Source organism: Trichosurus vulpecula, chromosome 7 (assembly GCF_011100635.1).
Source record: "Trichosurus vulpecula isolate mTriVul1 chromosome 7, mTriVul1.pri, whole genome shotgun sequence".
Taxonomy (NCBI): domain Eukaryota; kingdom Metazoa; phylum Chordata; class Mammalia; order Diprotodontia; family Phalangeridae; genus Trichosurus; species Trichosurus vulpecula.
In genome coordinates, this window is record NC_050579.1 from 190,927,801 (window position 1) to 190,950,838 (window position 23,038).

The 23,038-nt window shown below is 35.9% G+C and overlaps 1 protein-coding gene across 1 annotated transcript in view; it reads left to right on the forward strand.

Moving 5' to 3' along the window:
• Positions 1-23,038, forward strand: part of ME1 (malic enzyme 1) — a 290,382-nt gene that overhangs the window by 195,546 nt on the left and 71,798 nt on the right. The gene's annotated exons all lie outside the window — the stretch shown is intronic.

A 23,038-nucleotide genomic window follows, 5' to 3' on the forward strand; every position in this document is an offset into this window, starting at 1 on the left:
AGGGCCATGGGAAGATAGACTAAAAATTAATTGGAAACTAAATAATCATAAAGAATGAGTGGGTCAAACAACAAATCATAGAAACAATTAGTAATTTCATCAAAGAGAATGACAATATTAAGACAACATACAACATTATGGGATACAGCCCACACAGTTCTTAGGAGAAATTTTATATCTCTAAATGCTTACATGAATGAAATTGAGAAAGAGGATATCAGTGAATTGGGCATGCAACTAAAAAAGCTAGAAAAAGAACAAAATTAAAATCATCAATTAAAAACCAAATTAGAATTTCTGAAAATCAAAAGAGAGATTAATAAAATTGAAAGTATGAAAACTATTGGACGAATAAATGAAACTAAGAGCTAGTTTTATGGGAAAAAAACAACCAATAAAATAGATAAACCTTTGGTTAATTTGATTTTTAAAGAAGAAAATCAATTTGCCAGTATCAAAAATGAAAAAGAACTTAAAGCAAGAATTAGGAGCTATATTGCCCAGATTAACAGTAGAGGAAATAAAATACTTAACCCCATTTTAGAAAAAGAAATTGAACAAGCCATCAGTGAACTCCCTAAGAAAAAACTCTCCAAGAACAGATGGATTTACAAGTGAATTCTATCAACCATTTCATACTATATAAACTATTTGGAAAAACAGGCGAAGGAGGAGTCCTACCACATTCCTTTTATGACATAAATATGGTGCTGAAACCTAAACCAGGAAGAACCAAAACAGAGAAAGAAAATTAAAGACCCATTTCCCTAATGAATATTGATGCAAGAATTTTAAATAAAATATTGACAAAGAGATTACAGCAATTTATCATGAGGATGGACCAATATGACCAGGTGGGATTTATACTGGGAATGCAAGCTGGTTCAACATTAGGAAAACTATCAGCATAATTGACCATATCAGCAACAAAATTAACAAAAATCATATGATTGTCTCAATAAATACAGAAAAAGCTTTTGACAAAATACAGCACCCATTCCTGTTTTTGAGAGAGAGACAGAGAGACAGAAAGAATAGGAATAAATAGTTTTCCTTAAAATAATAAGCAGTATCCAAAACCATCAGCAAGTATTATATGTAATGGGTATAAGGTAGAATCATTCCCAGTAAGATCAAGGGTGAAATAAGGATGTCCATTATCACCACTGTTGTTCTATTGTACTATACATGTTTGCTTTAGCAAGAAGAGAAGAAAAATAAATTGAAGGATTTTGAATAGGCATTAAGGAAAGAAAACTATTCCTTTTTGCAGATCGTATGATGGTTTACTTAGAGATTCAGCTAAAAAACTACTTGAAGCAATTAACAACTCTAGCACATAAACTTTAGCACTTGAGCATCTAAATCATCAGCATTTCTGTGTATTACCAACAAAGCTCAGCAAGAAGAGATAGAGAAATTCCATTTAAAATAACTGTAGACAGTATAAAATATTTGGTAGTCCACTTGCCAAGACAAACTCAAAACTATATGAACATAATTACAAAACATTTTTCACACAAAGAAAGTCAGATTTAAATAATTGGAAAAACATCAATTGCTCATGGGTGGGCCAAGCTAATATAATAAAAATGACAATTCTTCCTAAACTAATTTACTTATTCAGTACCATACCAACTAAACCATGAAAAATTATTTTATAGAGTTAGAAAAGAAAATAAAATTCATCTGGAAAAATAAAAGGTCAAGAATATCAAGGTAATTAATGAAAAAAATACAAAGGAAGTGGCCTAGCTATACTACATCTAAAACTCTGTTATAAATCATCAAAACTATTTGGTATTGGCAAAGAAATAGAGTGGTGGATAAATGGAATATGTTAGGTACAGAAGACACAGTAGTCAGTGACTATAGTTAATTTGAGTTTGATAAAACCATAGACTTCAGCTTCTGGGATAATAGCCTACTATTTGACAAAAACTGCTAGGAAAACTGGAAAATAGTATGGCAGAAACTAGGCATAGACCAACATCTCACACCCTATACCAAGATTATATCAAAATGGGTTTAGATGTAAACGGTGATACTATAAGCAAACTAGGAGAGCAAGGAATAGTTTACCTGTCATATCTATGAAGAAAGGAACAATTTATGACCAAACAAGAGATAGGGAACATTATGAAATGAAAATTGATAATTTTGGTTACATTAAACTAAAGAGTTATTGCACAAACAAAACCAAATGTAACCAAGATTAGAAGGAAAGCAGAAAGCTGGGAAACAATTTTTACAGCTAGTATTTGTGATAAAGGCCTCATTCTTCAAATACGTAGAGAACTGAGTCAGATTTGTAAGAATACAAGTTATTCCCCAATTGTTAAATGGTCAAAGGATGTGAACAGTTTTCAGATGTTATAAAAATGCTCTAAAACACTTTTGATTAGAGAAGTGCAAATTTAAAAACTCTGAGGGTACCACCGCACGCCTGTCAGATTGCCTATGAGACAGAAAAGGAAAATGATAGATGTTGGAGAAGATGTCAGAAAATTAGGGCATTAACACATCGTTGGTGGAGTTGTGTACTGATCCAGTCATTCTGGAGAGCGATTTGGAATTGTGCCCAATGGGCTATATAACTATGCATATCTGTGATACAACAATACAACTACTAGGTCTGTGTCCCAAAGAGGTCACTAAAAAGGGAAAGGGATGCACATGTACAAAAATATTTATAGCATTTCTTGTTGTGGTGGCAAAGTAGTGGAAATTGAGGCATTGTCCATCAGTTGGGGAATGGTGAGCAGGTGGATTTCAGAAAAACCTGGAAGGGCTTAAATGAACTGATGCGGAGTGAAGTGAACAGAACCAGGAGAATGTTGTACACAGTAAGAGCAACATTATGTAATGACCAACTTTGATAAACTTAGCTCTTCTCAGCAATACAATGATCCAAGACAATTCCAAAAGACTCATGATGGAGCATGCTGTCCATATCCAGAGAAAGATCAGTGGAGTCTGAATGCAAATTGAAGCATACTATTTTCACTTTTTTTAAAAAAAATTTTCTTTCTCGTGATTCTTCTTTTGTTCTTTCACAACATGACTAGTGTGGAAATATGTTTGTCATGATTGTACCTATATATCAGATCGCTTGCTGTTTTGGGAGGAAGGTTGGGAGAAAAATTTAGAACTCAAAATCTTACAAAAATGAAAATGTTGAAAACTATCTTTAGATTTAATTTTTTAAAAATAAAATACCAGTAAGTGCAAAAAAAATAATTTTGATGCCCCTACTCAATTTAGTTAGTATTTACTCACTTCATTGTTATTTTATAGGTATCAGTGATTGTATTAGTGGGTTAAGTAGGATAAAGTTTGTTTTTACAAATGCTGTAAGAATGAGTCTCATACATTATAATTATTTAACGTACTATGTGGCCGAAGATAACATTGCTTCATTTGCTTTATCAGTTAGGCCTGTTATAAGAACTTATATTAACTTGTGTTAGGAATTCGTTGCATTAGCACTACCTTCTTCTGCCCCCTCTAGCACACACTCCCAGTGAACTGTGCTGGAAAAACCACAGCTTCCTTGTCCCCCTGTTGTAATGTTCTTAAGCCCCAGAATACTGCTGACCAAACATTTGTGGTTGATGGCCTGTGGAAGGTCCAAGAATTCTGCTAACATAGTAGTGATTGATGAGCGTCTCCCTTGGCCAATCATAGGAGTTTCCTGGTTTGTGAAAATGACATGTCATGAATTGTAATGCCTCATTCTACTTTTAGTGACTTTCCAAGGTCTATAAAAGGGCCCAGCCCACGAGCAGAGGGATCCTTGACCTAGAGGAAGCTCTTGGATCCAATTGCTTAGGGGCCATCAGTCTCCCTGATAAATTGATCATGCTTTGAACTCTGCCTCAGTTTCTTTTTGTAGCAGCTTGGATTTTTGCAGCTCACAATTCCAGATTTTAAAGAACTGAGAGTAGCTATTCTTTGACCAACTCTGAAAGGAATCGCAAACTCAATCTTCCTGTAGACTTACATACAAGACTATGAATATTTGGAATAATGAAGAGTATTTACCTCAGTCTTCCTAATTCCTAATATTCTCAGTTTTACTCTTAACATATTAGATCATCTACATGGGAAGAATATTGAATTTAGATATAATTTATTGCCATATGTTATTTTTAATATACTTTAAGTTGGGACTTTGTTAAATTCAACATGAAACAGTATGCAAGTTAAGATATCTAATAGTATCGTAGAATCTAGGATTTCAAGCAAAAAATTAACAAAGATCTATCCAGTGGACACCCCTGAATTGCTCCCTCACACCTCCACTATAAGGGAATGCCTACTTTGGAAGTATTTATGCCCATGATTCCAAAACAACTTTTAAAATATGATGGCTTTACCTAAGCCTAGATGCCATAAGTAATCAGGATAAGCTGAAACTTCTGGGAAAAGGCTAAACATTCAAGGGGAATATTTGAGTTTATCAATTTACAATGGGAATACTTTAACAACTATAGGCCATTTTAAAAATATCTTAGTGATCCCTTTTGCTAAGATAGTACATAATAACCACCAGTGGTAAATTATGAGCTTGAAATTCTTAGCTTAAATTTATACTCTGTTATATGTTCAATATCATCACTTCTTTTATTTTGCTTAGTATGTAAGAAACTTAGAATGTTAGGACCTTAATGTTTTAACTTATAACCACAACCTCACTGAATCTTTGTTTAGATTTTATTTTTCAGCTTTTCATTCTTTACAGGGAATATAAAAATTTCAACTTTAATTTTTTACTGGATATCAAATACACAGCAGAATGTTATCTTTTTTAGTTTATGGGAGAGAACAAAGTGACTAATGCAGTACATGTGAGAAAGTGGAGACAGGACTTCTTTCCACCGCATCTGCTTATGATTTAAACCTTGCCAACTTCCAAAAAATCATTTGTAGGTTTGTTCTGACTCATAGTTGCAACCATGTACTTTTCTGTTCCACACTGAAACATTATCATTAATGTTTCAATTTTAATCCAAAAATCTCTTGTTCTTTGATTGTATTCTCATAAAAGACTTGTGAACTTCTCTGTAGAAACCCGCAAAAAGAGCCAGTGTTCTTGATTTATAGCATAGCCACATTAGTGAATGATTATTTCACCTAGCTGCCCTATAAGGAATTATGGATGTTTTCAGAAAGCCCAAGCTAAGCCTAGATATTATTTTGATGCTCAGAAACCATCTTTCAAGCAACTCTTTCCAAAGATGGGTCTTTCTATTCCCACAAAACTGCCATATGTATCTTGTCTTCTGTGATGTCAACCATCTCCAATTCTGAGAAACATATGTAGGAAAGAAGAACCTGTTATATTTATTTATATGAAATCCATTCTATAGAGAGTCATATAGTTTAATGCATCCTTTATGTATCTGTATCTTTTGAGCTTGCTAGACCATAACTTTCTTGTAACTTAAACATATCTCTCAAGTGGTAGCATTTATAGAGCTTGAGCCATTTCTATCAACTGCCAAAACAACCCCAAGAGTGAGGGGGATCCAGAAAAGTTAATATGCTCCTTGTCTGTCATCATCACGATAGACTTTTTTGAAATCTTGTACTGGAAATCTAGAATTGAAACTTATACCAAACAAAAAGATTTGAGCACACATTCTATTTGACTTTTTAAAAAATTACCAGTGGAACTGTAAAACTCCAATTACCAACTTGTAACCCCTTTGTTTTAAATTAATTATTGGTGCTACTTTTATGTGGATTCTTTTGGCATTTACTTTCACTTTGATTCTTTCTGATCAAACTGACATTTAGTATTAAAATGAATCCTTTCTAGCATTGAACAATGATGACTGAATCTTCCACTTTCTTCATTATTATGTGTTTCTGAAATACATTGTACCTATATAAGCAATTCAGAACACTGCCTTATTAGGGTCTGATGTCCTTGCAAGGGCTATATTCAAGGCTCTTCTAAACTTATTCCTTAGGTTATTTGTCAACTATTAGTCTTGTGCCAATAAAGGTATTTTACATTGAATGGGCATGAATGACAAATCAGATTTAAATTTTCTGCACTTTGGGCTTTAAGGAGAAGGGACGTTTCAAAGATCTTGAAAGGAAGAAACAGTATTTGGATGTAGGATCACAAAGATATTCTTGTGCAATGGCATTTTGATATATGATGGATGGTGGATGATGACAATATTTAATTAGGAGTGGCATTATGATTTGCTTAACTTGTTCAGAGGATGTCATTAGGGAAATATCTGGCCATAAATTCAGTAGGCAAAATGGAGTTAGCTGGTTTAGAATTTAGAAAACTCTGAGTCAAGAAAAAGGCGAATAGATATGATATATGAGAATATAGGATTCAGTACAAGATTCTGAGGATAAAAGTGATGAAAGTTTTATAGAAAGTGATTTAGGTGGAAGAACAGCATCTGTTCAATTCCATTTCAGCAAGCATTTATTCTTAAAAAGGTCCTGACATCAGATTGGTTATTTAATTTAGGGATCTGTGAAAAACATGTAATTTCGGTGCTTTGGAGGAATGTAATACAGCCAAAAAAAATTAGTTGGGCAATCTGGGTTCTAATGTCATCTTTATCAGTTATTATCTTTGATAATGGGCAAGTCACATCCTTCTGATCCTCAGTTTTTTTCATCAGTAAAATAGGTCTAACAGTACTTACCTTTCTTCTCTTTGCAAAAGGGTTATAATGAAAAAAGTGCTACAAAAACCTTACCCTCATCCTCCTTGACCTCTTTGCAGTATTTAACACTGTTGGTTACCACCTCTTATGTATAATCTTCTTCTTGGGTTTTCATGGCACTGCTCTATGATGCTCTTCCTACCTCTTTTTTATAGGGTCTTACATCGGCATTTATTATTTAAGTTGAAGAACAGGTGGTGAAGGTGGGGGGAGGGGTCTGGGGGAGAGGAAAAAAGGGAGGAGACAGGGAGACAAAAGCCTCTCATCCGTGTCTGCTCTAAACGGGGTTGATACAGATTTCTAAGCCTTGGTCCAGAGCACACAACGAAGCACATAAGATGAGGTTCCAGGGGATACAGGTTTAGGAAAACATCAGATGTGGCCAGAGTTACACATCCAACCAGAGCTGGGGGCTGGGATTCTCCTTGGATCAGCAGTATCGCTTCTTTTTAGGAATTGAAGCGTAGTGGTTAAGTTCCATCCCACTTATTTCAGCTCTTACAAAACATTCTTGTAGTTAAAGTCTTTGTGCTAAAGAATTCTTTCATGGCCTAACTTCTTGTACTTTGCTTCCAGTTTCTTTGGATATGCATCAAGCTTGTAAGCTGCCTGCTCCACATCTGCTACTTGCTCCTCAATTAAAGGGATCCCAGATAAGGCTGAAGTGCTGCATATTTCTGGTTTGAGTCCTTTAGGTTTCTACTTATGTTTACTGCAATATCTTTCATTTCTAGATACTTCAGGTTAGTCAGTTTGTTCATATTTTCCACAAGTTTTTATTCTTCACTGGTGGCTGCCTGCTCACTGGTCAGGTTTGTGGCCATTTTGGAGAACATGTCCTGACACAGCCCCATGATGTTCGCCTTGGTAGGCTCCTTGGCCTCCTCAGCCGTCTCCACCTCAGCATCGTCTAGGCTGGGGAAGGGATGAAGGAGGAAGCATGGAGGGAAGAATGGGGGAGGAGGAGGGGAGGGAGGGCAAGGGAGGGGAAGAGAGAGAAGAGAGAAGGGCAAGGGAGGGGAGGGAAAAAAGCTTCCTACCTCCTTGATCAGTCCTTCTGAGTCTCCTTTACAGGTTCATCATGGGTGTCCAAACCCACACCCTGCTTCTCCCACCCCCATCCCCGTCCCTAGCCCCCATGTGGGCTCCATGGCTCTTTCCTGGGCCCTGTTCTCTTCTTTCTATATATTGTCTCTATGGATGATCACATTAGGTCCCGTAGATTTAACTATTGTCGCTATACCAGATCGATATATCCAGCCCCAGTCCATCTCTTAAGCTCCAGTTCTGTAATTCCAGCTACCTCCTTGAAATTTTTATCTCAGTTTACCATAGACTTCTCAGATTTATTATTTCCAAAAAAGAACACATTATCCTTTCTCTTCAAACTCTCATAAATTCCTTATCTGCCTTTAATTTCCTGCCTGATGTCATCACTCACTGGATTGTTGAACATAGTATTTTCTTAAGTCTTGCCTGTCAAAGAGCCTTGTACTTGTTTTAGTGTACAGGTACAGGTAAGAGTAATGGTTTTGTTTGATGAAAACATTTGGGGTTCACGTCGCTTTACCAAAGGAAATGTTTTCAAGTGAACGAGGAATCTTACCTTCTTTATACCTCTCAGTTGTAAAGATGTGTTCTATTATAGAAGCTTGTTTATGCGAACCTGCCTCTTTTCTTCCCATGCTTTCATTGTATAGGCCATTCTTATAAAGATTTCAGTAAGATAAGAAAAGTGAGTAGTTATCTTTTTTGCCTTAAAATATTTTTAAAATTAAAGAATATTTGCATGAGTTTTTTCCTATCTTTTGGAAACCCCATTCTTAAAATATTTTTAGAATTGATCAATTAATTGGTGTTACCTCAAATATAGATTTCATCTGCATTTATCTGGTTTTGTCTAGCCATACTTAGGCTTCAGTTGCATTAACCCTTTCTGTTTAAGATTAAAGGTAGAAAAGAGGCAGAAGAGGACTCAGACGTTATCTTTTCGACTGTATCTAAAGCATCTCCAGAAGATAAACATCCAGACTACCTCCAATGAGAAGCAGGGGGACATCCATTCCACTTTTAGCCACGTGAAGTTCTCTGGAAGCTTTTCTTTATAACAAACTGAAATCCATCTCTACAAATTACACCTGTTATTCCTAGTTCTGATTTCCAGAGCACAATAGATCCAACTGTTCTTTAACTTTGGCTGTTCTTCACACACTCGAAATAGCTATCCCATTTCCACACTCTTCTCTTATTTAGGCTAAACATATCCTCTTCCTTCTACACTTCCTTCACAGTCTCCTGGTGGCCCCTAACTCTCTTGGTCACCCTTCTCCAAATGTGTACCAACTGGACAACATTCTTCCTAAACATGGAGTATCCAGAACTGACCAGTTTTGTAGTTATGACCTGATCAAGTCACAATGGGGTAGTACAGTTGTTTCTGGGCATTGTGTCTTTCATAATGTATCCTAAGATTATATTTAGCTTTGGGGGTTGCTTTATCAGATTGTTGATTTATTTTGTACTTGTACTGTACTAAACTCCTGGGATCTTTTTCACATGAACTGTTGTCTGGTCACATCTCTCAGTTGTTTACAGGCCTGCTGAGGTGACTGAAATTTAGAGTATAAGGCATTGTAACCCCAAAAGATCCATGTTTAAAATTCACAGATGTCATCTAGATGAATAATTCATATTGTTTTATTAAATTATGTATCTATTACCTGTTAATGTTTTGAAAAAGTGAGAAAATAGGATAGTAAGTTTGTGATGGGAGATAGAAAGGGGAGTCATCTAAAATAGAAATCTGGGTGTTAGGCCACAGTTTCAGATCTTGAGTAGTCAGGTACCAGAATTAATAATTGTGTTTGAAGACAGTGGAGGATAGATAGGGGCACCAAAAAAAGAATGCGGAACTGGAAAATGGAGATGTATGCATGACCAGGCATAGAGGAAAATGAGTAGTCCTAAGGACATACTTCATCTACATTACAGTTTTTTCTAGAATTAGGCTTGCATGTTAGTTTTTTATGTGGGGATTTGGGAGTAGGGCAAAAATGTTTTTCTTCTGAAGAATGATTTTGTGCAACTAGTAAACACATGATTTCAAGAAAGTTATGAGTTCCCTTCATTAACATAATTCCAACAGTTTACATTTGACTCCATCCCTAATTTAGAAGCTAAAGATAGGCAGTAGAGTTTCATTATAATAAGTCTGTTTGCTGGCCCATTTTTAAAAACTTAAAACTTCTAATATCTCATTAGTAAAAATAATAGGTAGCATGTTATTTTGTCCTCATAAAAATCCTGATAGGAGGTAGGTGCAATTATAATCCCCATTTGCAGATGAGGAAACTGAGGAAGAGAGAGGTTGTTATTTGCTCAAGGTCACACAGCTAGTATCTTGAGTCTCTGTTTGAACTGAGATCTTCCTGACCCCATCTTCAGCCCTCTGCCCACTCAGTTCAGCTAACTGCTTCTAACTGCCATGAACTGAATACCTCGGGTGTAGGACAGAAGCAATAGTTACTGTGCACCTTTCCTGATCTTTCCGCATAAATATGTACATTCTAACTGAAATCTTTTTGAATATTTGAAAATCTTTTGGACTTTGTATATGGAAAAGAAACAGACTAAAATAGGAGGGCAAAAGGTTAGCATTTCCTCTTTATGAAAAAAAATAAGAAAAGTGATTATTGAAAAGATAGCCAACCATATGTTATCTCATGCATTGTAGCATGAGAAAATTGGAGTGTTATTTATAAAGAAGCTGCTCCAAGTCTTAATATTTCCTTTATAAAGTAGATCAGGACAACATTCTTAGAGATTTATAGTCTGATAGTGTTCGCCCAAGTGGTGTACACATAACACAAGGGCTATATAAGTCAGACATTTGGGTTGCAAGAAGAAAATATTAAAACTTCTGTGTTTTTTAATTTTAAAACAAGAAATTAAGCTTTACTAATATTAACACGCAGGTTGACAATGGCAGCCTTATTGGTATGTATGTCAGACAGTTCTATATCGCATGTAGTGCCCAAGTTATCTTGAAAGAGATGTTGGGAGTTCTACAAAGTGGAGGGTTTGACAGAGGTGTCCTCACTCATTACGTTGCTCTCATAATATTATGATGTATTACAGTTTATTTGGGCCCAGTTAAATGTATTTATGGGTTATATTTTTTAAATTTTAGTTGAGGATATCTTTCTAGCTTCCTACTAATGTGCTTCCCCCTTCCCAACATGATTATTACTTGACATCAGTCTGCCAGACTTAATTCTGTTTTAGAAAAAAATATTTACTAAGGTGGTATAGTAAGAACATTTGGTATAATGCATCATCCGCAAAGGCTGTGATACATTCTCCCACCTTAAATATAGAATACAGGGAAAAGTGGGGTCAAACTTAGACACAGGTGGTAAAGGGGTGACTTATGGGTTCTCGTTGCTGGAAGTCTCTTTACTCCATAATGGGGCACTTATAAAGTTACCTTTAGACACATTGCAGCTTTTCTTCTGGAGTTCTTATGATCCTTGAAACTGTCTATCCTCAATGTGTCTAGTTTGTGCATAGTACCCGATGTCAGTAATACTGAGAGCGGCTTTTGGAGATGCTGCTAGAAAACCACTGAAAAGTTCAAATTCTCTGATCTTCTAAGGTTCGTAAGGTCTTCCTCTGGTCATGGATTGGGAAGAAACTTATCCTTCCTTCCCTCCCTCCTCCCTTCCTGTCCACCTCAGACAGTGATTCATTCTGAGGGATTTTGCTAGAGCCTTATACACTAAGCTGACAGATACTCACATGGTCACTTACGAAACAGATTGCTGATTTTATGCATTCCCACAAAGAATGGCCGACTTCTAGTCAACACACACACACACACACACACACACACACACACACACACACGTTTTTCATATTCAATTGAAATGCCTTTTTTTAATTGAATCAACAGAGGTTCCAAGGCCTTATTCATAACTAGTTCATGCCTCTGATTGATTGGCTGGCTCATTGGATGTGTTTGTAAAATAAATATAAATACTTTTAAGTAAACTGGAATGATTGATTGATGCAGTGGGATCCTGTCATGAATCAGAGTAGAGGAGAGTAGTAATCAGGGAAGTTATTTCTGGGCCAGGATATGAAGGACCTTAAAAGCCAGAGTTCATATTTTTATCCTATTGACAATAGGGAACCATTTCAGTTGACTAATGAAGTTGGAAAGAAAGCAAGGGCTTAAGAAATGAGTGGAAGGAGAGAAAGTGGATAGAATGATGATAGACATTTTTTCCCTAGGAGTTTGAGTGAGAAAGAAAGGAAAGAAGTGAAGGGTTTTTAGGTACATGGAGACTTTTGTGTGGTTTGTAGTTAAAAAACCAGAAGATGGAAAGTGTGGCAATCTATAACGGAAGACTGTAGAGATGGGATCAAGGGCATATGCAGGGAGGCTCACCTTGGCAAAGAAAAGGACCACCTTGTTGTCAGTTGGTTATTGTCCTTCATTCTTGAAGAGGACCAAAATGACATCACCGTATTAGAGTCAAGTTATAGTGTGTCTGACTGGCTGATCGGACCCATGTGAGCTTGGAATGCTCTACCATAGGTCAGGTACAAATAGTCCATATGAACATTTGGGGTACATTCTCTAAGTGTGCACATCTTGTGTTTCTTTTGAGCTACTTCAATTCCGCTTTGCTCATAGAGCACTTTCTCTGCTGTGGGCATGCCATGCTGAGTGGTCCTGTGCCAGTGTCTCCCATGTGATGCAATTCCAAAGTTCTTTGGAGAAACCTTAAGAATCTCCTTGTATCACTTCTGACCACCATGTGAGCATTTGCCTTGTGTGACTTCTCCATAAAATAGTCTTTTAGGCAAGCAAACATTTGGCATTCAAACAATGTGGCCAGCCCATTAGAGTTGTACTCAAGACAATGGAAGCAATTCAGTTTTCTGGCATGGAACTGGTAGACTGCCCAGGTTTCGCAGGCAAACAGCAATGAAGTCAGCAGATTGAAAGGAGGAGTGAATGGGTGAATAATATCAAGAGGGTTGGAATTCTAAAGAAGAAATTAAAAAAAAGCTTCTAGGAAATAGATTCTATTTTCTTAATAAACTATGAGGCAAAATGGTGAAATTGGGTATACAATGGATCATTTCAGAAGAAAAAATGTGTAAACCGGATTAGAAAATAGAAAGGACTAAAAGAATTATCTCTTTGAAGGGCAGACCTAATTGAGTTTAGATAACAGAAATTTGTAGTAGGTACAGTCAGCTTGGTTGAATGAGTTTCTTCAGCTCCATTCACCTAGGTAGGAGCTGGCTAGGCATGTGGTGGAAGGAGAGATCTGGGTTCATATCCAACCTCCAACAATTACTAATTGTATTCTAGTAATTGGAATTCTTGGAACCTTAGTTTCCTCATCTGCAAAATTCAGGTAATACCTATAGCACTTTGATTTTCAGTACTAAGGGCCCAGTGAGAACTTATTAAAAGAGGAGTTGGATCTTTTAAGTGCTCGAAAACTTTTCCATGTCCTGTGCCTCAGTGTAGATATTATTGATTAACTGAAAATCTCCTTGTAAACACATATAGTGAGCACCTTGATATAACAACAGTAAATGAATGGAGTAAGGATGACTTGGGTTTTGGATCAGAGTTGATTGAAATTAAACTTACCATCCTTTGTCAGATAAGATATCAAATAATATAACAGTTGAAGTACTTTGTAAACTTTAAAGCTTAGTTATGATTTCTCGTTCTTCTCATCTTCATATCATTTGGAGTTCAGATAGGAATAGTCTTGTGATAAACTGCTTGTCCTACTATTGTCCATTTTTGTGTTTAAGGTTAGCCAGAGTCTTATGCAGGCGAATAAAATTAAATGAAAGTGTTGAGCTGAAGGATTATATTCTCTAGACCCATTGAAAATATCTTTGGGTCTTCTCCAATAATAGACAGGACAGCAGGAGTGATTTGTACTTCTACTTGTTCCCATTTGGTTCTGAGTTTTTTTCTTTTAGGAACTCAGATTTTTAGAGCTTTTCATTCCACATATTTTCAGAATTACAAGTCTTCAGTATGGCAATGTCTGTTAAAGATGTTGTCCTTTAATTTTTTTGTGGTTCAATGCTGTGTCCAGATAACATTGTGATATCATAGGTAACAGTTTTATCTGTTAAAATGCTGTGGTTCCAGTATAATTTCTATGTTGAATTCTCAAGAATGTATTTATAATAGAGGGATTATTATTTCATTTTATAAGGAATAATGAACTGATGTATAATTTTGGGCACTTTGATTATGTCATTCTAGTTATTGGTGAGTGCTAAATATGATTAATGATCCTGTAATCTACCTTATCTATTACTTTTAAGCAATCAGGTATGGAGAATAGAGGAAGTATTAGAGCAGAGATAAAACATAGGTTAATATTTTTCATATATTTTTAGTCTAGACTAAATTTCATTTGTAATTTCATTTGTGTATTTTCCAGTCAGAAAACTACCAATTCACATCCGTAAGTGTTCTCTAACTATAGTCTTAGAGAATCTCCTGGGGCCTAGTGTCACATAGCTAATATATGCTGGAATCAGGACTTGAACGCTAATCTTCCTGCCTCTTCCTAGATCTCTTATCCACCATGTCATCTTGCAGCTCATTGAATATGTTAATTTAAAAATGTAAGATTCTTAACATCAGAGTCCATAACTACTATTTTGTAAAGATGGGGCCTTAGCATTATTTCATTAGTCAAAGTCATTTGGTGGCACCAGAAATAGAATTCGCAATTCAGAACTAAAGATTTCCTTTTTTTTCCCCAGAAAATAAGTGTAAGTACCACAGACTTTCTTAAATCACGCATATCACACTCCCACAATAAAGAAATCTCTGTCAACCCTAACTCTAGAAATGTGTTACTTTCGTAGAGACAGAGGTACATTTTGGATATATACATTGAAGTGTAGCATGCTTGTTAACTTAAGAAAATATCAGAAGTTTTAAAAATGGCTAAGGGCAAAAAGAAGTGCAACATGTTTAATATAGATTTGGGACTCATTACCATAGAGTGGTTTAATTTGCATTTCTCTAATTAGTAGTGATTTAGAACATTTTTTTCATATGACTATAGATAGCTTTAATTTCCTCTGAAAACTGCCTATTCAAAAAATTAATATCAACATCATCCTAAAGAACTTTTATCCTAAAATAACATTTTACTTTTCTTTCTAAAAATAATATTTAAACATATTTAAGGGAGTAGGAGAAAATAATTTTCCCTAAGTTTTTTTTTTTTACTATTTTCTTAGAACTTCATGTCTCTACTTTGCAACATGTTTCATATAGATTTGGGACTCATTACTATAGAGTTGTTTTAATTCGAATTTCTATAAGCAATAGTGACTTAGAGCCTTTTTTCATATGACTATGGATATCTTTAATTTCTTTATCTGAAAACTGCCTGTACATATCCTTTGACCATTTATCAATTAGAAAATGATTTGTATTCTTATAAATTTGACTCAGTTCTCTATATATTTGGGAAATGAGGCCTTTATCAGAGAAACATAAAATAATCTCCTCCAATTTCCTCCTTTCCTTCTAATTATGACTGCATTGGTTATGTTTGTGGAACAACTTTTTAATTTGATGTAATCATAATTATCCGTTTTGCATCTTGTAATGCTCTCTATCTCTTGTTTGGTCATAAATCCTTCCCATCTCCATAGACTTGACAGTTAAACTATTCTGTGCTCCCCTAATTTGCTTATGGGATCATCTTTTATGTCTAATTAATTCATGTACTCTTTTTGACCTTATCTGGGTATATGGTATGAAATGTTGGTCTTGTACCTAGTTTTTGTCAAACTGTTTTATAGTTTTTCCATCAGTTTTTGTCAGATCAAAAGCTTGGTATTTCATTTTGTTTTTAAGTGAATATAGTCGTTTCTAAAATATGCATTGTCCCATTCAACAGGAAAGTCTCCTTTTATTGCCATGACACTGCCATTGTTAAAAATATTTTTGTTACACTAAAAACTACCTTCAGAAACTTGCAGCCTTTTGAATAATTTCAGTACTGTCAATTTTCATCCTTTTAGAATCATTTACATAACAAATGTCATTCTCCACTTTGAACTTTTTTTGTTAACATCAAAAAATTTTGTCTTCTTTCTGATCTATATTTTGATTAAATTCAATAAGTATTTATTGAATATATACCCATCAATGGTCTAAACCAGGGGTGGGGAACCTGAAGCCCCAAGGCCACATGTGGCCATCTAGGTTTTCAAGTGTAGCCCTTTGACTGAATCCAAACTTCACAGAACAGATCCCCTTAATAAAAGGATGTCTCCCATGACAGGTTCCCCATCCCTGGTCTAAACTCTGTAGAGAATAGAAAAGATTTTAAAGTAAAAGATTATAAGGGACCTAAAAATATACACCGGAGCTTGTAATCGAGATAGGAACATAACATACGAACTAATAGAAGAAAGTTTATGATTATGTGCACAAGAAGTAGCATTGACAGAAAAGTGTGTCATTTTTAGAGAAGAAAAAAATTAATGGCACCATCATCCTAAAGAACTTTATCCAAAAAGAACATCTTACTTACCATTCCAAAAATAATATTTAAACATTTTTCAAGGGAGTGGGAGAAAATAATTTTCCTTAAGATTGTTTTTTTACTATTTTCTTAGAACTTCATATCTCTACTTTTCAACATGTTTAATATAGATTTGGGACTCTTTGCTGTGGATATGCCAAATGAAGTCATTTGAATCAATGAATTTCCCTAAGGACAAAGTGCATAGAGATAAGCATAAAAGGACTTAAAGTTGAGCCTTAGAGATCAGACTTGTGTGGAGGAAAGGGTAGCAAAAGTGATGATTTTTAAAAAAAAAAATTTTATTAGTTAATTTATTTTTAGTTTTCAACATTTAGTTCCATAAGTTTTAAATTTTCTCCCCTTCCTTCCTCCCTCCCTCCCCAAGACGGCCTGCAATCTGACATAGGCTGTACATATACATTCCTATTAAACGTATTTTCACATTAGTCATGTTGTATAGAAGAATTATAACAAATGGGAGAAACCATGAGAAAGAAAAAAACAAACAAGAAAAGAAAATAGTCTGCTTCACTCTACATTCAGCTCCATAGTTCTTTCTCTGGATGTGGATGACATTTTCCATCATGAGTCCTTTGGAATTGTTTTAGGTCCTGGCATTGCTAAGAAGGGCTTAGTCTATCAGAATCAGTCATTTCACACTGTGGCTGTTACTATGTACAGTGTTCTTCTGGTTCTGCTAACTTCACTTAGCATCAGTTCATATAAGTCTTTCCAGGTTTTTCTGAAGTCTGCCTGTTCATCATTTCTGTAGTACAATAGTATTCCATTACATTCATATGCCACACAACATATTCAGCTGTTTCCCAGTTGATAGGCATCCCATCAATTTCCAATTTTTGGCCACCACAAAATATTTGTGTACATGTGGGTCCCTTTCCCACTTTTATGATCTTTTTGGTACAGCCCTAGAAGCAGTATTGAATATAGGGTATAGGGTCAAAGGGTATGCACATTTTTATAACCCTTTGGGCATAGTTCCAAATTACTCTCCAGAATGGTTGGATCAGCTCACAACTATACCAACAATGAATTAGTGTTCCAACTTCCCCACATCTTCTCCAACATTTAGCATTTTCCTGTTTTGCCATGTTAGCCAATCTGATAGGTGTGATGTGGTACCTCAGAGTTGTTTTGATTTGTATCTCTCTAATCAATAGTGATTTAGAACATTTTTTCATATGGCTACAAATAGCTTTAATTTCTTCCTCTGAGAATTTCCTGTTCATATCCTTTGACCATTTATCAGTTGGGGAATGAAAAGTGGTAATTTTTTTTAAAACCATTAGAAAGGAATATGTGAAACCAGCATAGTCTAACCTTACAAAAGCCCACTTAAACTTGAATCTGGTAGGGGCTAAACTAAATTCAATTGTAAGATTTTATTTAAGTCAGGAATGGCATTATGAGAAGGCAAAGGTAGTTAAGTATGCTAGGGAAAAGGTCTAGAAGTATTAGAACTGAGAAAAGACCACCTGATTTAGAAAAAGAGATTGCTTATGTTTAAAAGTACAATTTCAATAGAGCATAAGAATAAAAGACAAATGGGAGCTTAAGAATCAAATGGGGTGGAGCGGAGCCAAGATGGCAGCTGGAAAGCAGGGACTTGCTTAAGCTCTCCCCCAAATCCCTCCAAACACCAGTAAAAAATGGCTCTGAACAAATTCTAGAGCTGTGGAATCCACAAAATAGCAGAAGCAAACAGGTCTCCAGCCCAGGAGAGCCTGGATTGTCGCCGGGAAGGGTCTATCGCACAGTGCTGGGAGTAGAGCGCAGCTCAGCGTGGGCCACGCCAGGACAGACCAGACCCGGAGTCAGCCAGCCAGAAAAGGCCTTGGGGCCATGAATCAGTGAGCTGTGGCAGGTACCAGACTTCTCAACCCACAGACACCAAAGAGCAAGTTAGTGGATTTGCCTCTTGAAAAAGATCCCAAAAAGAAAACTCCTAGGAATATTGTCACCAAATTCCAGAGTTTACAGGTCAAGGAGAAAATAATGCAAGCAGCCAGAAAGAAACAATTTGAATATCGTGGAAACACAATCAGAATAACACAAGATCTAGCAGGTTTTACATTAAGGGGTCCAAGGGCTTGGAATATGATATTCTGGAGGTCAAAGGAGCTAGGATTAAAACCAAGAATCACCTGCCCAGCAAAACTGAGTATAATGCTCCAAGGCAAAATAGATTTTCAATGAAATAGAGGACTTTCAAGCTTTCTCAATGAAAAGACCAGAGCTGAATAGAAAATTTGACTTTCAAATACAAAAATCAAGAGAAGCATGAAAAGGTAAACAAGAAAGAGAATTCGTAAGGGACTTACTAAAGTTGAACTGTTATGTTTACGTTCCTACATGGAGAGATGATGTGTGTAATTCATGAGACCTTTCTCAGTATTAGGGGAGTTGAAGGGAATATAGACAGAAGGCACAGGGTGAATTGAATATGAAGGGATGATATCTAAAAAAATGAAATAAATTTAAGGGGTGAGAGAGAAATATATTGAGAGAAGGAGAAAGAGAGAGCTAGAATGGAGTGAATTATCTCACATAAGAGTTGCAAGGAAAAGCAGCTCTGTTGGAAGGGAAGAGGGGGAAAGAGTGAATCTTACTCTCATCGGATTCAATTGGAGGAGGGAATAACATACACTCAATCAGGTATCTTACTCCACAAGAAAGTAAGGGGAAGGGGATAAAAAAAGAGGGGATGACAGAAGGGAGGGCAGATGGGGGAGGAGTTAAAAGCAAACAATTTTGAAAAGGGACAGGTTCACGGGAGAAAATTGAATAAAGGGAACAGGATAGGATGGAAGAAAATATAGTTAGCCTTTCATAACATGAGCATTGTGGCAATGTTTTACGTAATGATACATGTGCGATCTATATTGAATTGCTTGCCTTCCTAGGGAGGGTGAGTGGGAAGGGAAGAGGGGAGAGAATTTGGAACTCAAAGTTTTAAAAGCAAATGCTTAAAAAAAAGTTGTTTTTTGTATACAACTGGGAAACAACATATATAGAGAATGGGGCATAGAAATCTATCCTGCCCTACAAGAAAGTAAGGGGATGGGGGGCAGACTGGGGTGACAGAAGGGAGGACTGCTGACTGAGGAACAAGGCAATCAGAGTATATGCTGTCTTGGAGTGTGAGGGAGGTTAGAAATGGGGAGAAATTTTGTAACTCAAAATCTTGTGGAAATCAATGTTGAAAACTAAAATATTAAATAAGAATGGTAATCCCCTTCCCCCCCAAAAAAGAGTCAAATGGGATGATGAAGAAATAAAGTATAATGAAAACAGATCACTTTCCTGAAATAAGCAGGAGCAAAGAAGATACTGGGTCTCAGATAAGAGAAGCTATGTTCTTTTCAAGGTAGGGGAGACCTGATTAGTTAGAGAAGAGAGAACCAGTGAAGAGCTAGAAGTTGAAGATGCCAGAAAGAGGGAGATGACAAGAATAGGAGCAAGGACTCTAAGGAGTGGGGAAAGGAATAGAAACAAGAATAGACTTGGAGGAATTATCCTTAGAAAAGAGGATAGATAGATAGATAGATAGATAGATAGATAGATAGATAGATAGATAGATAGATAATCTTCCCATGAGATTGGGGAAGAAAGATGATAGAATGTGAAGATGGATAAATTGAGTCCCATACAAGGAAAACAGGAGATCACACTAAGTGGCCTTTATTTTCTTTAGAAGATACTAAATTGTCAAGTCTTTTATGTAAAATGTTTAGTCAAAGAAAGAAAGAGAAGAGAGTCTGGAAACTCTGGGCCAATAAGCTTGACTTTGATTGCTGGTAAAATTCAAGAACATTCGATTCAATTCAGTAAACATTTATTAAGTTTCTACCATGTGGCAGGCACTGTGCTAAGTTTTTGGGATACAAAGACAAGAATGAAAACAGTGCTTGTTCTCCCAGCATTTTCGTGTGTGTGTATGTGTGTGTGTGTGTGTGTGTGTGTGTGTGTGTATGTGTGTGTGTGTGTATATATATATAATATCAGCACCTTATGTTGACTAGTGAGTTAAAGTAGTGCATTGATGTATGCCTACACAAAAATCTGATTTGGCTCAGTGTCATAAAGTCTGTTGATGTGCATGGTGGCTAAAGAGATAGTGAAGACTTTTCTTCCATCTCTCCCTAATCTTTCCTTGGGAGGTGATATGGCTGTGTTCTAAGAACTGGTGACTCTCTGGGAAATGGATTAGTCTAGAAAAAGGAGGAATGTTAAAAAATAATAATTAAGAAGAATTGTAGCTACTACCAAGAGATAAGGGCAGTAAGTAGAAGTGAACCCAAAGGGGGCAGCACTGGTCTATCACTTGTTTGCTCACATACTAATAACTGTATAATAATAGCAGAAAAACAAACGCCATAAAACTCAGGCAGTATATCTAGAGCTAAAAAATAATTCAGTGACATTTAGAGAGGAGGACAGGAGTAATTTTTAAGTCAAAGGAATGGTAGTAGAATGGAACATGGTTTAATGAACATAATATCCTACATACAGATGTTAAGCTGGAATTAGGCTGTGCTAATACTATAAGCTAATCTCTATAGCTTTTTGCCAGCGCTGAGTATAATCAGTAACTCTGCGGATGTATTCAGCGTCTTTACGTTACTCTACGACTACTCCCATACACTGGTGCTGGCAAAACTCAAATAGAAACAGAGGCCTCTGAACGGTATATAGGAATCTCTGCAGGTTGTATATTTACATAGAAAACCACATATTACCATTATCAGTTCTATTGTATTTTATTTATTTTGTTAAATATTTCCTAATTACATTTCAGTCTGGTTCAAGCCACTCACAGAAGTGTTGCAGCCATGTGTTTGACACCTCTGCTCTACAGAAATGATTTCAAAGTAGGAGCCATATCTAATGAGCCTAAGAAAGATATGATTCCATCCCAAGGAACATGTGATGAACTTCAATTTTTAAAAACTATGTTATTAGTCTAGTAGAAGAGAAATGGTATGGGGTATAGTTTATGTAGATTTCAACAAAATATTTGACAGTCTGCCATGCTGTCCTTATGGATGAAGATGTAGGCAACCCTATCCAAAGAGTAGCTATGCATTGGTCAGTGTCAACTTGGAGGGAGGTTTCTAGTGGAATTCATAGGAATCTGTCCTTGGCCATATGCTGTATAAAAATATTGCTAATTTCAGTAAAAGAATAGATGAGATACTTAACAGATTTGCAGGTGACATGACACTAGGAGGGAATGAAATTTCCTTTACCTTATTTTCCCTATCTCCACTATACAAGATGAATATAAAAGATTTGCAGGATGCCTTTCTTTACTCTTTTAAGTTTCTCGCAAAAGGAAACCATCAGATGGGAGAAAAATAAAGTATTTTAAATGAAAGCATATTGCATGTACCATTTAGCACCTGTGTATGTCTCCAGGTCTCACTAAGAAAACATTATAAATTTACAACTGAACCACATTGTGTCCTGAACACTGAAGGCAAACCATCCTGTGGAAATTTCATCTCAACCACTGAGAGATTATGACAGGCCTAAAGCCACATAGCCAAGTAATTAGTAGATACTGGAATATAATTTAGAAGGCCTTGATTGTGCTTCACATGGTGAAATCACAAAGCCTTGCTTCCTCTAAACTTAATCTTTTAGCACTGCTAAACTAATAATACATAACACCAAGGGTATAAAAGCAGTTCCTAAAAACTATATTTTAAAAACCTTTTTTAAAAAAATCTACTTAGAAACCAAAAAAGGAGAGAGGAAAGATCCATGACAAGTATACTTGTACATGAGAGGTTCTTAGTTGTCACCACATAGTTTCTGAGTTTATTGACTAAGGCTATTGCTTTCATTTATCCATTTAGCACTTCAGTATTTTAGGACATTTTAAATAGATATAACTAAAGAGTCTTCTTGAATGATAGAGTAGCATTATGTAAACAAAGAGTAGAAAATTTCTGTTTCTTTCGATAATCCACACTTTTAAAGAGAGAGCCTTTAACTTCTTTGTCCATCCTCTACACCCCTTTTATGCAACAACAGTAACAGCTACAAGTGAAGGTTCGCTTTGGGGGAGAAATAGAAAATGAGTGTAATTGTTACCTTAAGGTTTTGTTAAACCTACTGGTGACTTGTGGGGATAATGAAATTCTTTATCCTTATTAATGGATTGCCTTTTCTTCCAACCACCAGAGTCATTGACCCAGTGGGTAACTAAATGTTTGTCTGGCATCCACTAGAGATAATCTATTCTCCTTGCACTTCTTTTAGTAGGGAAATAGGGAGCAACAGTGGGCTGCTATGGCTGGAAGCTTGGTATGTAGAGAGGCCTACTCCCTTGAGTATTTCTCTGGGCCGCATTGTGGGGTTAAACTTGAGCACTCATAATTATCTCTAATAGCAATGAACTTTGTGATTTATTGTTTCTTTCACTGTTGAAAATCCATCTCCATTATCTGAGAAATTCAAGAAGATAGCTGGATTTTTACAAACATTACTCTTAAATAAGTTTGTAAGGCATTTGTTGTAAAATAAATGCCACATAACAAATAATTTTACCAAAACTGAAATGCATTGGTGTTCTCACCATCCCCCACCCTTTCCCCAATTAAATATTTCATTATTTTCTAGATATTTATTTTATTTGTAAGGATAAAGCAACATTCCCTTATAAGACTGAACAGTTGTTGTTGTTGATTTTGGTACCACCTGAAG